Source organism: Penaeus chinensis, chromosome 1, assembly GCF_019202785.1.
Source record: "Penaeus chinensis breed Huanghai No. 1 chromosome 1, ASM1920278v2, whole genome shotgun sequence".
Lineage (NCBI taxonomy): Eukaryota > Metazoa > Arthropoda > Malacostraca > Decapoda > Penaeidae > Penaeus > Penaeus chinensis.
In genome coordinates, this window is record NC_061819.1 from 33,851,241 (window position 1) to 33,866,240 (window position 15,000).

The window sequence follows — 15,000 nt, forward strand, 5'->3', positions numbered from 1 at the left end:
GATGGTCGGGGTATTCGAGCTTTAGCCGAAGCGCTTTGTGTTGTGGAATTTTCACTCGCTCGCTTCAGTTAGAAAATCTCTTGGATTTTGCTGGAATGAATTTTATCTGTCTGGTCCTTGTATAGCATGATGTATGGCTCCTCTGCTCGTTAACTGCAGTCCAAGCAAATTGCCATTTTGGAATGGAATAGTTTCGTTGCTATTTATGAGTAAGGATAAGGGAAACATCATTTTTTTTTATGGGAGTTCGAATCTAGGTGCGTTATAATTGGTGTTGTGTCATCCCAATAGCAGATATAATGGTCGAGCCTTGTGGTACTTCACTCTTTAAATCAAATTCTTCCCCGATAATGGCATTTCTGTTGTTCAGGAAGCTGGCAATCCAGCGATATTTTAAGCCTTCGTGCCATACAGTGTCAAAAGCTTCACATATGTCTCGTAGGATAACTTTGCATTGTATGTTAGTTGCTGTTGCTTCAACTACTTTTTTTACGTAGACGTTAGCTATTGCTATACCCGTGCCCGGCCCTCGTCTGAATTGGCAATGTTTTAAGGCGCGCCACTATATTTTTATCAACCAAAGACGCGCGCAAAAACCTGCTCGTTCCGTGGGCACCCTGGTCACACGCGACAAGACCATCGCCCAAGGGCATCAGCTCAGTGATCAAACATGGCTACCACTACTAGAGCACGCGGTGCAAAGGACTGACTCTTATTTCGCAAACATGTGTCAAGAATCGAAAATGAAAACATATGTGGGGGCGCACCTGGTTAGCAAGACGCGAAAGGAATGTTTATCATGATTTTTAATTATTTTCAAACTCGCGACACAGCATTATTGTGTTAAGAGAGATATCGGAGCATACATGGTCAGTTTTTCATCCCTTTTGTTACTTCTGGCATAGGTTGTTGGTGTTATTTAGGTTCAAAAGTATTGTATTATATAGGGAGAGGTTATGGATATTGTACATTGTCTCTGTGAGGATCTCTTGTTAATGTATCAGGCTGAATTGTAGATTTTCTTCTGGAGTTATCTGGAAGGTTTTGCTCCAGAATTCCTCGTAACGGGAAGTGCCAGAGACGGGCTTCATCTCTGGAGCGGGGCACGGGGGTGGCGCCGTTCGTGGAGCCGCCAGTCATGTGCCAGCCAATTGCTATCGAAGGGGCCACAAGTCATGCGCCTGTCAGCAGGATGCTTATCGTATGTTCTGCAGGTAAGAAGCACGACTCTAGATTCTGCAGAGCCAAGATTGATAAAGGAAAATGGGGACAGGTCTCCGAAAGGGAGAGGGAGGGAGGAAGGAAGAGAGAGGGAGAGGGAGGGAGGAAGGAAGAGAGAGGGAGAGGGAGGGAGGAAGGAAGAGAGAGGGAGACGGAGGGAGGAAGGAAGAGAGAGGGAGAGGGAGGGAGGAAGGAAGAGAGAGGGAGACGGAGGGAGGAAGGAAGAGAGAGGGAGAGGGAGGGAGAGTAGTTCTGCAAAGCAACAAAGTGTGGAATGCAAAATTACCATTAAGGCCAAAAGATAAGAAAACGAGTTTGTATGAGAAGCTTGATTTACAACATGACGAAATGTAAAGTCAACCTCTACTTTTTGTAAGACATGTTTTGCTCTCAGATATTTGCAAGATTTACGTATTCTGCCTCTGCTCTAATAGCGGATGACGATTGCTAGACACCCACAATCAGAGAAGGGAGTCAATATAAATGATGCCGAGACACAGACAGGAAAAGGGACATGAGGCAAGGAAAACAGATGCTGCAACCCCAAGGCACTTTAAGAATGACCACAGGGAGTGGGTCCAAATAGGCAGGAGAATTAAGATGCACTCCTTCACTTATCAAAGATCTATGAAGAAAACGGAATGAAGTAAGGGGAAAATACTGGTAAGAATTTGCGTAAAATATCGAGAATGTAAAAAAAAATTTTTTTTTAATAAGAAGAAATATGGTATCGCGTAAATATGATGAGTGACGAAACAAAAACAGAACAAAAAAATCACCTAGATGAGGAGGCATACAAACAAGTCAAGGAATGGACGATGGTATCCTCTCTCTGGCTTCTCTCCCTCAAAGCACTCGTGATGCCGGTGATACGTGGAGAACCGCGAGAGTGGAGTAATAGTGTCATCCTTAAATGTTACCGCAAAATGTTACCATACGCGAACTCTCACGGGCAGTCAAAAGAGGGAAAAAAAAAACACATTACCAGGAGAAAATAGCGGAACATATGACATTTTAAGTTCATTAATAAGCATGAAAAAAACATGCTTTTATTATATTTGTTCAACATGAGGGTGGTTGTGTGTGTTTGTGTTTGCGTGCGTGTGTCTGTGTGTGTGTCTATAGAAATGCGAAGTCATTATTTGGTGATTAGTAACGCAACATTGTGTATAATTCTTTTCAATTATTGTTATTCTATAAGCCGTAGCGTTTCTCCGGAGTCGCATTAAGTCAGCTGTACGAAAAAAATACACGTTTGTTTGTTTTAACTCGAGCAACTACTAGCTGAGTGGTCAAAATGAAGGTGAAAAACAAGTCTAAACATTTTCTTCCAATACTTGTGCTGCATGATATCTGATATCTTAAAATAAAAGTCTTGCTTATTCTGATAAAATGGGACTTTGATCTTGCTCTCTGCTTTTACCCATTATTTATTTATATATTCCTTGTCAGTGCATGTCAAAGCTTTGAAAGATTATCTTGATGTGTTTACGATAGAAATACTCCTTTCCTGGTGTGTAAAAGTGATCTAATTTCGTGTTTGGCCACTAAGGAACTTAATTAGTTCGAAGAAAGAGGAACCACCTTGAAAATAATAAAAAAAAAAAAAAAACACGAAATCGTATATTTCACATCCTTTGTTGATAATGAATCTTCATAAATTCTTGAATATTTATTTCGCGGCTACTCCTAATATATGCTAATTTTTCATCAAACCCGATGAAAAATGTTTGGGTGAATAGTGTCAATGTTTGGGAAACGGCTAAGGGAAGAACCTCCCAGTAGCTAATTGATCATGCTAAAAGGGAATGGAAAGTTATGGAGGAAACCGGAACCTCACATAAGCACGTCATCTCTGTCCCTGGGATTAGACAAGGTTTTGGATAACGATGGATTGCTTTTATTATATGTATGACCTGCCCCCCACTATTGGTCTCTCTTTTATACATTTATTGCCGTTTTTCTTTTTACAAATAAACCGACAGTAAAAATATCCTCGAACTTAATAAGCATCCCGCCAATTAGTATATTCACTGAAGCCCCCGGCAAAAATATACGTAAATATACTTATATCTATGTATTATAAATATGCATATGATGTATATATTTTTTTCTGTCAACTACATGCTGTATTTGTACGAGAACAGGCTCAAAATGTGTATGTACTATAAAACCAATGATTCAGAATGTTTAACAACTTCAGTTCCTCAGCACACACGCACATACACAGTCATCCATGTATTCGCTGTAGCCCTAATACTGTTGTGCCTTCAGTTAATGTTCTAAAATGATAACGTGGTATATTTTTTGTTTATTGAATCAGTGCTTGGTTCTGAGGAAAAGAAAACAAGTGATATTATTAATTGAAAATTATATCAAGGCAATATATTGAAAACAAGATTTTGTAACAAAACACAAGTAAGCACATATTGCAAACGGATGTGCATTGACAAACAGAGGGAAATAAAAGATTGAACAAGTGACAAATAAAAGTAGGGCGCGAGATGATCTGCCCATTTCATCAGAATAAATAAGATTTTTCTTTCAACATATCAGATATCATACAGCACATGTATTGGGAGTAAGTTCTTACACTTAATATTTACCCGCTTTGGAACCACCTAGCTAGTAGTCGCTCGAGTTGAAACAAGCAAACGTGTATTTTCTCGCTCGGCTGTTCGAGTGCTGATGCGACTCCTCAGAGAAACGCCACGACTTACGAAATATAATTGCGAAAACTATGATCAGCACAAGAAAAAGTGCATTCATGTTAACCGAAACGTATTATAAATAGTGTTTTGTTAGTTATCACCAAATATTAACTTCGCATTTTCCTAGACGTTGCACAATCGCGCACACACACACAAAATTATAATGCATCTATATAGTCAGTGTAGCTCTACTGCGGTTGTGATTTCAGATAATGTTCTATAATGAAGAATAAAATATAGCGTGTCTTCTGTTTATTTAACGGGGTTCAGTGATGGAAATAAAAAACCTAGATATGCGAAGTTGAAGCTCGCCCGGGTTAAGGCAGTCCGGCCTGTGCCGATTAATGCCGACTCGAGTAGAGTGTGTCAACCGGGCGTTATGTGTATTTATTCATTCATTTGAGATTTGCGAAGCACTAAGTCCAACGCCGTTTAATGTATTAATGTACAGAATAGCTTCAGAGAGATGTCATCGGAGCGCTCATCCAATAAAATGCGCATATAATTTGTTGATGCAAGGGTCCAGGGTCTACACAGCGACGTTTACAGGCGGTAATGAAAAGCCAGAGTTTCAGAGCAACCAAAGGGGTAAGATGAGACCCTCACTGAGACAAGTCTACAGAAGTACAACAAGGTTCTGGTGAATTCTGACTGCGAACAATCCTCGCGTGTCAAAGAAATGCCAGGAGATACATAATGAGAGCAGAGACCGAATTGCAAAGCATTTTTGATCCACAGCCGGGAGAACTGCATTCATGCGTGATGACCATCTACATACCCAGAGACTTATTCAAGCTTCAGCAATGATCCCAACAGGACAAGTCTGTTCACTCTATGTGGATTCCCAGCCACGTGGGAATACAACAAAACGAGATAGTCGACACTGCTGCAAAGGGCAGCCTTCAACGTCATCACGTTATTCCGATAAACCCAAGCATTTGCCAACTCAAATTCATCGCCAAAAAGACAGCTTCACAAATTGCAGGAGTTCAGCATCAGGTCTGAGTTCATGCGGGCTTTCCTTCAGCGAATTGGTACAAGACCTTTACAAAATATGACACAATACCCATACCTCGATCAGTGTCAAGGAAGGACGCACTGATGATTCACGGCTTCGTCTATGCCTTCGATGCAGCTGGGAGAATGCTGAACGCTCGCCTATGGAATGCAGTCATTGCCAGACAGTTGTTAGCCGTCCACTAGCCCATTATATCTTAGACTGTATAGCCCTCAGTGAAGTTCAGCCACAGGAACTTCACTGCCATGGACAGAGCAAAAAGATTCCATAGCAGCGATGTGCGCAAGAACCAAGCTCAAATCAGAAAAGTCTCTTCTGCCGATCTCCACTACACGCACTCCATGATACCCCTCTTTTTATTTCACATATGGTATGTTCTATGAATCCACCACACAAGTTAAGTACAACAGTTAAATGGATGTAATCTTAATGATGTTTTACTGATAAAATAACAATAAATGGGAGGCAATGGCGAATTATAAAATAACAAGAGCGCTGCGACATCTGGCCCCACTCAGGAAGCTGACGGCCGCGGCTGCATTGGCCTCGCCCACTCTCTGCATTCTCTGGGTTAGATGGCGGTCGAGTGTGGGCTTTGGAACGAGACAAGACTCATATTTCTTATCAAATTAGAGAGGCAAATGCGTTTATAGCGATCGGGAGTAAAATGGAGAGAATATTAATCCCGGTGCGAGATGAGAGAATGTTTTCTTCTTTTTAAGAGATGTTTTTTACAGAGATACTTCCTTAATTGTTTCGCGATATCGCTTTAACCTCTTAATATTGCTCTTCTCCGTAATTAGGTTTTTTATCTTAAGAAATTTGAAAAAAAAAGACTCGGAAATGCAATTAATTTGCTGTTTATCCAGTTGTAATATAAAACCCGAACGACCTTTTGGTTTTAGTGAACAAATGAACGATAACACATCAACAAAGCGAGGTGTAAGAGGTCATGGTGCCGGTTGCATGTAATCAATCGCAATATAAGAATTGAATTTCTCCGGATATCCAACTCGGCGGACGGGGTTTTCTCTCTGCGTTTTGGTTCTGTTCCACCAGGCGGCGATGTTGGAACGAGCTCCTCGCGGGAAATAAATCCTTGCACTTCTTCACCGCTCAGATCTTCCACATAATACCCGACTCGGTTCTGAGGTTTGTCAGTCTGTCGAATTTTAATTACCTTCTCCGTATTTTTGTCTTTCATAACCGTTGCGAAATGCGTCGGTATGAGAACACGCTGTAATATGCACGGTATCCCTTACCTTTATATTCCGATTGCTAAACAAATAATGACAAATGACAAATAAATAACATATAAAGGAGGGGAAGCAACCGAAGAGAAGAAGGCAAAGCTGCGGAGACTGAAGGAGGAGGAGGCTGAGAGGAGGAGGAGGCTGAGAGGAGGAGGAGGCTGAGAGGAGGAGGAGGCTGAGAGGAGGAGGAGGCTGAGAGGAGGAGGAGGCTGAGAGGAGGAGGAGGCTGAGAGGAGGAGGAGGCTGAGAGGAGGAGGAGGCTGAGAGGAGCAGGAGGCTGAGAGGAGCAGGAGGCTGAGAGGAGCAGGAGGCTGAGAGGAGGAGGAGGCTGAGAGGAGCAGGAGGCTGAGAGGAGGAGGAGGCTGAGAGGAGGAGGAGGCTGAGCGGAGGAGGAGGCTGAGCGGAGGAGGAGGCTGAGAGGAGGAGGAGGCTGAGAGGAGGAGGAGGCTGAGAGGAGGAGGAGGCTGAGAGGAGGAGGAGGCTGAGAGGAGGAGGAGGCTGAGAGGAGGAGGAGGCTGAGCGGAGGAGGAGGCTGAGCGGAGGAGGAGGCTGAGAGGAGGAGGAGGCTGAGAGGAGGAGGAGGCTGAGAGGAGGAGGAGGCTGAGAGGAGCAGGAGGCTGAGAGGAGGAGGAGGCTGAGAGGAGCAGGAGGCTGAGAGGAGGAGGAGGCTGAGAGGAGCAGGAGGCTGAGAGGAGGAGGAGGCTGAGAGGAGGAGGAGGCTGAGAGGAGGAGGAGGCTGAGCGGAGGAGGAGGCTGAGCGGAGGAGGAGGCTGAGAGGAGGAGGAGGCTGAGAGGAGGAGGAGGCTGAGAGGAGGAGGAGGCTGAGAGGAGGAGGAGGCTGAGCGGAGGAGGAGGCTGAGAGGAGGAGGAGGCTGAGAGGAGGAGGAGGCTGAGAGGAGCAGGAGGCTGAGAGGAGGAGGAGGCTGAGAGGAGGAGGAGGCTGAGAGGAGCAGGAGGCTGAGAGGAGGAGGAGGCTGAGAGGAGGAGGAGGCTGAGAGGAGGAGGAGGCTGAGCGGAGGAGGAGGCTGAGAGGAGGAGGAGGCTGAGAGGAGGAGGAGGCTGAGAGGAGGAGGAGGCTGAGCGGAGGAGGAGGCTGAGAGGAGGAGGAGGCTGAGAGGAGCAGGAGGCTGAGAGGAGCAGGAGGCTGAGAGGAGGAGGAGGCTGAGAGGAGGAGGAGGCTGAGAGGAGCAGGAGGCTGAGAGGAGGAGGAGGCTGAGAGGAGGAGGAGGCTGAGAGGAGGAGGAGGCTGAGCGGAGGAGGAGGCTGAGAGGAGGAGGAGGCTGAGAGGAGGAGGAGGCTGAGAGGAGGAGGAGGCTGAGAGGAGGAGGAGGCTGAGCGGAGGAGGAGGCTGAGAGGAGGAGGAGGCTGAGAGGAGGAGGAGGCTGAGAGGAGCAGGAGGCTGAGAGGAGCAGGAGGCTGAGAGGAGGAGGAGGCTGAGAGGAGCAGGAGGCTGAGAGGAGGAGGAGGCTGAGAGGAGGAGGAGGCTGAGAGGAGGAGGAGGCTGAGCGGAGGAGGAGGCTGAGCGGAGGAGGAGGCTGAGAGGAGGAGGAGGCTGAGAGGAGGAGGAGGCTGAGAGGAGGAGGAGGCTGAGAGGAGGAGGAGGCTGAGCGGAGGAGGAGGCTGAGAGGAGGAGGAGGCTGAGAGGAGGAGCGAAACCCTTGCGTGTCTTTGTCTTATCTTCGTGTTGCCCGGGCCTTGGTTCAGGGGGCAGGAGGCAAGGCTTCCCGTAGACTTTCACCGCAGCTGTTGTAAATTCATTATAGAACGAGCTTTTATTTTATTTTGTAGCATATTAGCCTTTTTATTTTATTTTTCATTATTTCATTTTTTTTTTTTTTTTTTTCATTTTTAATAGTAACTGCTGAATATGAACTAGAACGAAACACTATATTTAGGATTTTAGTTTTAATGATTTTTATTATTTTTAGCTTAATCTTATGAAAACAAGGACACGAATAATATTTTTTTGTTTTTTGTTTTGTTTTACTTTAAATTTTCGTTATTATTGTTTACACACACACACGCACACACACACACACACACACACACACACACACACACACACACACACACAGATATAACTAAGGCATCAGTGAACTAAAAATAAACAAGAAACTAGACATGAGTTAATGGGTGCCGAAGGGGAAAGAGGTGAGTGACATGAGAGATAAACAAAGGTGATAGTCATGGTGATAAGCATATGAATGAATTAATTGCGGTGGACGGATCTTGACCTTAAACATGGTCCAAGAAAATGCATGAGGTCGTCAGGAATGGAGGTGAGGGTAAATAGTGAGGTGATAAAAAGAGGGGGAAATTGGTTTAGAGAGAGAGACAGAGTAGTAGATAGTGATTGGTGAGTGCTCTTCAAGATAGATGAGAGCCTACACTCGACCCCCAACCGTCCTCCAGTGCGCTACGGGATCGGAGCTTTGTGTTGGGCCTCTCCCTTATTGCCATTCCTTGCTACGAAGGGTCGACAGGTAAGAGGCACACCACCCACACGAATACAACAGTTCCGGGGGACTTATGTAGGTCCAGATGGCCACAAGAAAGTAGAGGTTAGGAATAGAAACAGCACACCTAAAGGTCACCTCAGACTGCTGGGCCTCACTATACAGGTTTCCTGTAAGAGAGAGAGCTGCGCCAATTTGGCAAAAACACAATGAGCCACTGAGGACAAGAGCAAAGCAAACATCCTCCGAAGACAGAGCAAATTTAAGTGAAATGAGAGTGTAATACGTCAAATGGTGATCTCGGCGCGATTGAGGCCCCGGCAAACCAGGATAACTCAATGACACTTTGATGCTATCCTTTTGCTATCATTTGAACTCTCTTGGCATTGACTAGATGCTCGGGGATGATATCTGATTGCTAGCAGCTGATCGACCTTTCTTTTATAGGTGCATGTAGCGAGCGAGCATATGTTTCGAAAGAGACGTTGCCACTGCACTCGTGTGCCCCCTTTTCAAACCCGCATTATATGTCGACACATTGTCCGGGAGAACGTCGATATACCTCAGCGCATTTTTTAAGATTAAATATTTGTAGATGGGCCTCTCTGCAATTCTCGGTTGTTTCTTTCGAATGCGCTGTATACACCGCACATTTCGTTCACGCAGTAAGCAATTCACTATTTATTAACAAACTCTCGCCCTGCATCGGTGAAGAGGTGAATTAAACCTTTAGCATATGCAAAACCGATTGCAGCGCGTGCGCAACATCTGTCTTGTTTTTACTCTTTAACGGTCCTACGACTAAACACATCTACGCATACAAGCAAACAGGCATCATTATAATTTTGCATTGATGTTTCGCATGTCCGCAAGATCACACGTTAAGATTTTGCGAGGTCTATGAGCCATTGTTTGATGACGCGGGATATGTTTGCAAGTATGTCTGTGAAGTGTATACGCGCGTTGCGATGACATAGCTTTTTTCACCTCTGACTGTGTTATGTTGCCAAACTGCATGCGAGCGGCATCTAACAGCGCTTGTATACCGCCTAGGCCGCAGGGTTTTGTTTAATCCTCATACAAGTCCTTCAGAACTCCCATCGTATTGCTGGTGACTACCACTGGTAGACAATCTGAAATGGGAAATATTCGCAGAGGATATTACTGCGAAACTGCAGCTTATCAGGAGTTACACCCCCGAGGTCTATGAGGAAATAACCGCGAGACTTAGATTTTTGTCAATGTACTCCTTCTAGTTGGTGAAGTAGATTTAGAGATAACAACCTTTTTGTACAATGCTAAAATCCTCTTGGCCTCACTCTTGCCATACATCTGCCTGCCTAAGCATTCAGTCCGAGGTCTCTCTCTTTATCAAACAGAAATGGGAAGTGTTTAGTGAAGTGTTGCGGTATTGTTTCCCTTTCATAAAAAAAAAAAACGTTTTGAACAAACAGCACAACAGATATGTTTTCGTATCGCCCCTCTGTGAACAAAAAAGTATTGCTTACAATGTCATTATTAGTCGCCTTTATAAAGCAGTCATGCTCTATATATAATATGCGGTCACTCGGTTTCGTCTTGTGTGCGATGGGGTCTATAATGTTTTCATTAAGAACAAGTTTATCAGATAAAGAGGTTTCCTTTTCTAGTGGATGGGATTCGCTCCCACCTATAATTATAATCAAACCGTTTGTGATATTGCGCAAAAAATTTTGAGGTGAGATATGTCTCCCGAATCGGAGACCCCTGCAGTTTTTATTCTTGCATGGTCAACGAAGAGATTGAGCAGGTTTTACTTAAAGCAAGAGTACGGGCCAGTGTGTGGCATGGTGACGGACACAAATAAAAAGGACACTTAGACTTTAGACACAAGCTCTTTTACTGACTGCCACATACAGAAGATATGTACATATAAGATTCACGACCAAACATTACACAAGCTCGTCGTCACTCTCCTCCTCCTGTGCTTCCTCGATGATGAAGGGATTTCCAGTTTGTGTTTTTCTGCGCTTTCGAGGTCTTGGGTTGATCGGGGTCGTCGTCGCTGTTGTTGCTGCTGCTGCGGACAACGTTGCTTCATGGTGCGGTGTCCTTGTTGTTGTTGCCGCGCACAATAGGTGGAAAGTAAAGTAGGAGATGTTCTCGTTTTCTCCATAAATGATTTAATCTTTCCTCCCTTGTTGCTTCCGCTGCTGCTATCGCCTCAGGCCCCTCATCTGTCCCCTCCTCTCCCTCGTCGGTTGCCGCGGCGAGCGCGAATTCTCCCACAGCTCTCTCTCCCTCCTCCTCCTCCTCCTCCTCTTCCTCCTCCTCCCCCTCCCCCTCCCCCTCCTCCTCCCCCTCCTCCTCCCTCCTCCTCCTCCCCCTCCCCCTCCCCCTCCCCCTCCCCCTCCTCCTCCCCCTCCCCCTCCCCCTCCTCCTCCCTCCTCCTCCTCCTCCTCCTCCTCCTCCTCCTCCTCCTCCTCCCTCCCCCTCCCCCTCCCCCTCCCCCTCCTCCTTCGCCTCCTCCTCCTCCTCCCCCTCCCCTCCTCCTCCCCCTCCCCTCCCCCTCCTCCTCCTCCTCCTCCTCCTCCTCCTCCTCCTCCTCCTCTACTTCCTGTGGTGTTTAGTTTAGAGGGTTTATTAAACCGCCCGAATACACTGTTCGAGAGCGGTTTAAAACACAACTGTTGTGCTTTAGTATTTTCGTGAATAAAAGGCGATACAAATTCACGTTGGGAGAATTCGTACACTTCACACACTCGCTGCACCTGCCCCCCTAAGTCGGTTAGAAGCTTTTTCTTTTCTTTTCTTTTCTTTTCTTTATTGGTAGGCATCTGTTTTGAGGTCCTAGGAGATGCTTGTTACACGGGACGTCCTGCTTTCTTATGTTCATATTTTGAATGAGGAGAGCTGCGCGTATGAGTTTCTTGCAACTTCGGGCGCTACTCTCAAATCAGCCAAAATCAGTGCCAAATATCACCGCTTGCAGTGAACTCGGTCTTTAGTCCAGGCATAGGATCTAGGTCCTTCTTTTCTTTTGCGGTCGTGATGCGGGTTGACGAAGGAGTTCTTTGCCACCGTCAGAGGACGAATGCATGGTGTTGGCCCCCTCTGAACGAATGCCCAATTTTGCGCGCGAATTCGTACATACGCTTTCGTCAATCAGTCACACCGATTTGTCGCATTCGGCTTAACTCTCCCAAGGGCCTTCTTCCCGGAGCAAACCGCCAGCCTCATTAGGTCTCGCCGAGGACCCCGAGCGCCTGCCGTCGCCTCTGCCAAAAACAGGAAAATTGGAAACGTCGAAGGAGTATAAATAAGGATAACATAATGGCGATTGTGGCGACACTCAGACATACCGCCTTCTCAGCAGTTGCGCAGCTTGTTTCTCTAGAAGAAAATGTTATGCTTAGAGAAACAATAAAAAGTAAAATCACTGTGCACAATTCATGCATAATTCAGCATTCGGTATCTCTAATGACTCAATAAATAAAAAAAAAACAAATTAAACAAAAAAAGTGTTTGTAGAGACAGACAGACAGACAGACAGACAGACAGACAGACAGACAGAGACAGACAGACAGAGATATAGAGAGAAAAGAGAGAGAGAGAGAGGAGTTAAGGAGATACGGAGAGATGGATGGAGAGAGAGACAGTAATATTACAATGTATTGCATATTTAATGTACATGAAATTAAAAACCTCCCCCTCTCCCCATTCTCCCTCTCTTCCCTCTCCCCCCCTCTCTCTCCTCCTTCTCCTTCTCCCTCTTCCTCTCCTCCTCCTTCTTCTCCCCCTCTCCCTCCCCTTCTCCTTCCCTCTGCCCCCTCTCTCTCCTCCTTCTCCTTCTCCCTCTTCCTCTCCTCCTCCTTCCCCCCCTCTCCCTCCCCTTCCCCTTCATTCCCCCCCTCTCCCTCCCCTTCCCCTTCCTTCTCCCCTCCTCTCTCTCCCCTCAAATATGTATTTAATTTTACATATTGTCAATCTACCCTTGCCTTGCTTTACTTCTTGCTAAATCTGCCATGATTTTATTTCAAGAATTCAACATTTGTAAGTAACAGTAGATCGCATAACAGATCGAATAACATATCGATAGTGATCATTTTCTTTTCTCTCTCCTTGCCTTCCCCTTTCTTCTCGTATACTTGTCCTCCCCTCTCCCCCCCTCTTTCCCCTTTCCTTCTCCCTCTTCCTCCTCCCTCTTCCTCTCCTCCTCCTCCTTCTCACCCTTCTGTGTATACCTGCACTGGAATGTACAAATGTAAACAAAGCTTTTGAAAGCAGCTGATGGTATCACATAGTTCTCGCGGCGACTGTTCGTGAAGTAATGCCATATTTGGCTCTAGAATAATTTTTGATGACCTAATCATTACCCCCTGTATAAATGGAGGCCCGAGCCTGATGTCCTCCCAGTTCCATTCTCGGAGTTGTTTCGCCAGCCTGTTGCTGTCCACCCAGTGACGTTGAATAACCTACTTGGTTTCGCCAGCCTTTTGCTGTCCACCCAGTGACGTTGAATAACCTACTTGGTTTCGCCTGCCTCTTGCTGTCCACCCAGTGACGTATCTTGTTTCGTGTCGCCAGCCTCTTGCTGTCCACCCAGTGAATAATAAATTTGTGGCTTCGCCAACCTCTTGCAATGCCAAAGGGAATGTTGAAAGAAGCGGTAAGAACATAAGTGCAACGATTATTGGATTATGTGTGATGTGCATTTGTTTCATGATGATAGGCCATATTTTTTCGATAATTGAAAAAAGACTAATTCACGTTGTGTATTTGGTGGTCTCTGTTAAGCTACAGGTGGTGTATACATGCCATTCGTCCGACTGTCCCCATTTTCGTCCTATTTCGTGAAGCATTTAAATGAAAAGGTGAACGTCCTTGAATGTTCTCCTCATAGTCACAGGGCCTATTATTTTGTCGTGTATTTTATATCACTTTCGCTTGAACTATTTTCGCTTAATTTGTTTTCTTTGATTTATATTATTCACTCAATAGAGATGTCGAATACTGAATCATGCGTGACTTGTGCACATAGTGATTTTACTTATTATTGTGTTTCTAAGTATTACATTTTCTTCCATAGAGAGACTACGCATGGAAGCTGCTCGAAAAGCTGCGAAGGAGGTATGTATGAGTGTCGCCATAGTCACCATTGCTATCCTTATTTATACTACTTAGACGTTTCTAATTTTGTTTTACTTATGTTCATAGATATTGTTGATGTGATTATTGATATAGCTAAGCTTTAATATTGTCTTATCTTAATATTATCTTTCTATTTTCTCGTTCCAGAGGGAGGCCAAGATGAACGTGCATGTACAGCAACAGCATGTCGCAAGAGGCTGCAGTTTGCTCCTCATATGTTTTCGCCCAGGCATTGACTCTATACGGAAATGGGTAGAGACAATAATACCATAGCCGACAACGTCGATATATAGATAAATAGATAAATAGATAAATATAATATATATAGATATACGCATATATATAAATGCAAATATATACATATATATATAAGTACAAATATATACATATATATATAAGTACAAATATATATCTATATATAATCTTTCTGTGGCATCGCCAATGCGAACTACTTGGCGCCATGTTTCATGCTGTCGGGCTCTGTCCCAGAAGAAGCGAGGAAGGTATGTATGAGTGTCGTTACTGCTACTTATATTGCCATAGTCACCATTATGTTATCCTTAGTTATACTACTTAGACGTTTCTAATTTTGTTTTACTTATTTCCATAGATATTGTTGCTGTGATCACTGCAATATAGCCTGAGCATTAATATTGTCTGTTCTTAATAGCATCTCACTTTTTCTCATTCCAGAGGCAGGCCAAATTAAATGCATTTGAACAACAACAAAAATTAAATAAACTTGACCGCGAAGCCAGCCAGGCGGCAAAGGAGCCGCAGTGGGCCCAAGCGTCTCAGGTGTCGCAGGCGGTGCGGGAGGCGCGGGAGGCGCGGGCGGCCCAGGCGGTGCGGGCGGCCCAGGCGGCGCGGGCGGCCTAGGCGGCGCGGGTGGCCCAGGCGGCGCGGGCGGCCCAGGCGGCCCAGGCCCGGGCGGCGTGGGCGGCGCAGGTGGCGGAGTGGGAGCGGGCTGCGCAGGCTGCCTGGGCCGCGCAGGCAGCCCGTGACCCGTAGAGCCCAACGACTGTGTGTGTCCGGGAGAGGAGCCCTCCGCCTCGACCCACAGACGGCAGGCAGGGCAGAGTCGTGCGCTCGACCAACCCCGCACGAGAGGTAGGTTGCGGGGAAAAGGTGTTTTCGTGTTAGCATGTTTTCGTTTCGTTTCTTTTTGTTTATGTGGAGTTGCGTATGTTTTACTGTGATTATTATGTTTA

General features: G+C 45.6%; 1 long non-coding RNA gene across 1 annotated transcript in view; it reads left to right on the forward strand.

Annotated features, from left to right (window-relative positions):
- Positions 1–14,119, forward strand: part of LOC125028063 — a 23,145-nt gene extending 9,026 nt beyond the window's left edge. Inside the window, exons 3-4 of the long non-coding RNA XR_007115081.1 lie at positions 13,728–13,768; positions 13,937–14,119. This is a non-coding gene — a long non-coding RNA (uncharacterized LOC125028063). The remainder of the gene's footprint in view (positions 1–13,727; positions 13,769–13,936) is intronic.
- The last annotated feature ends 881 nt before the right edge of the window (positions 14,120–15,000 follow it).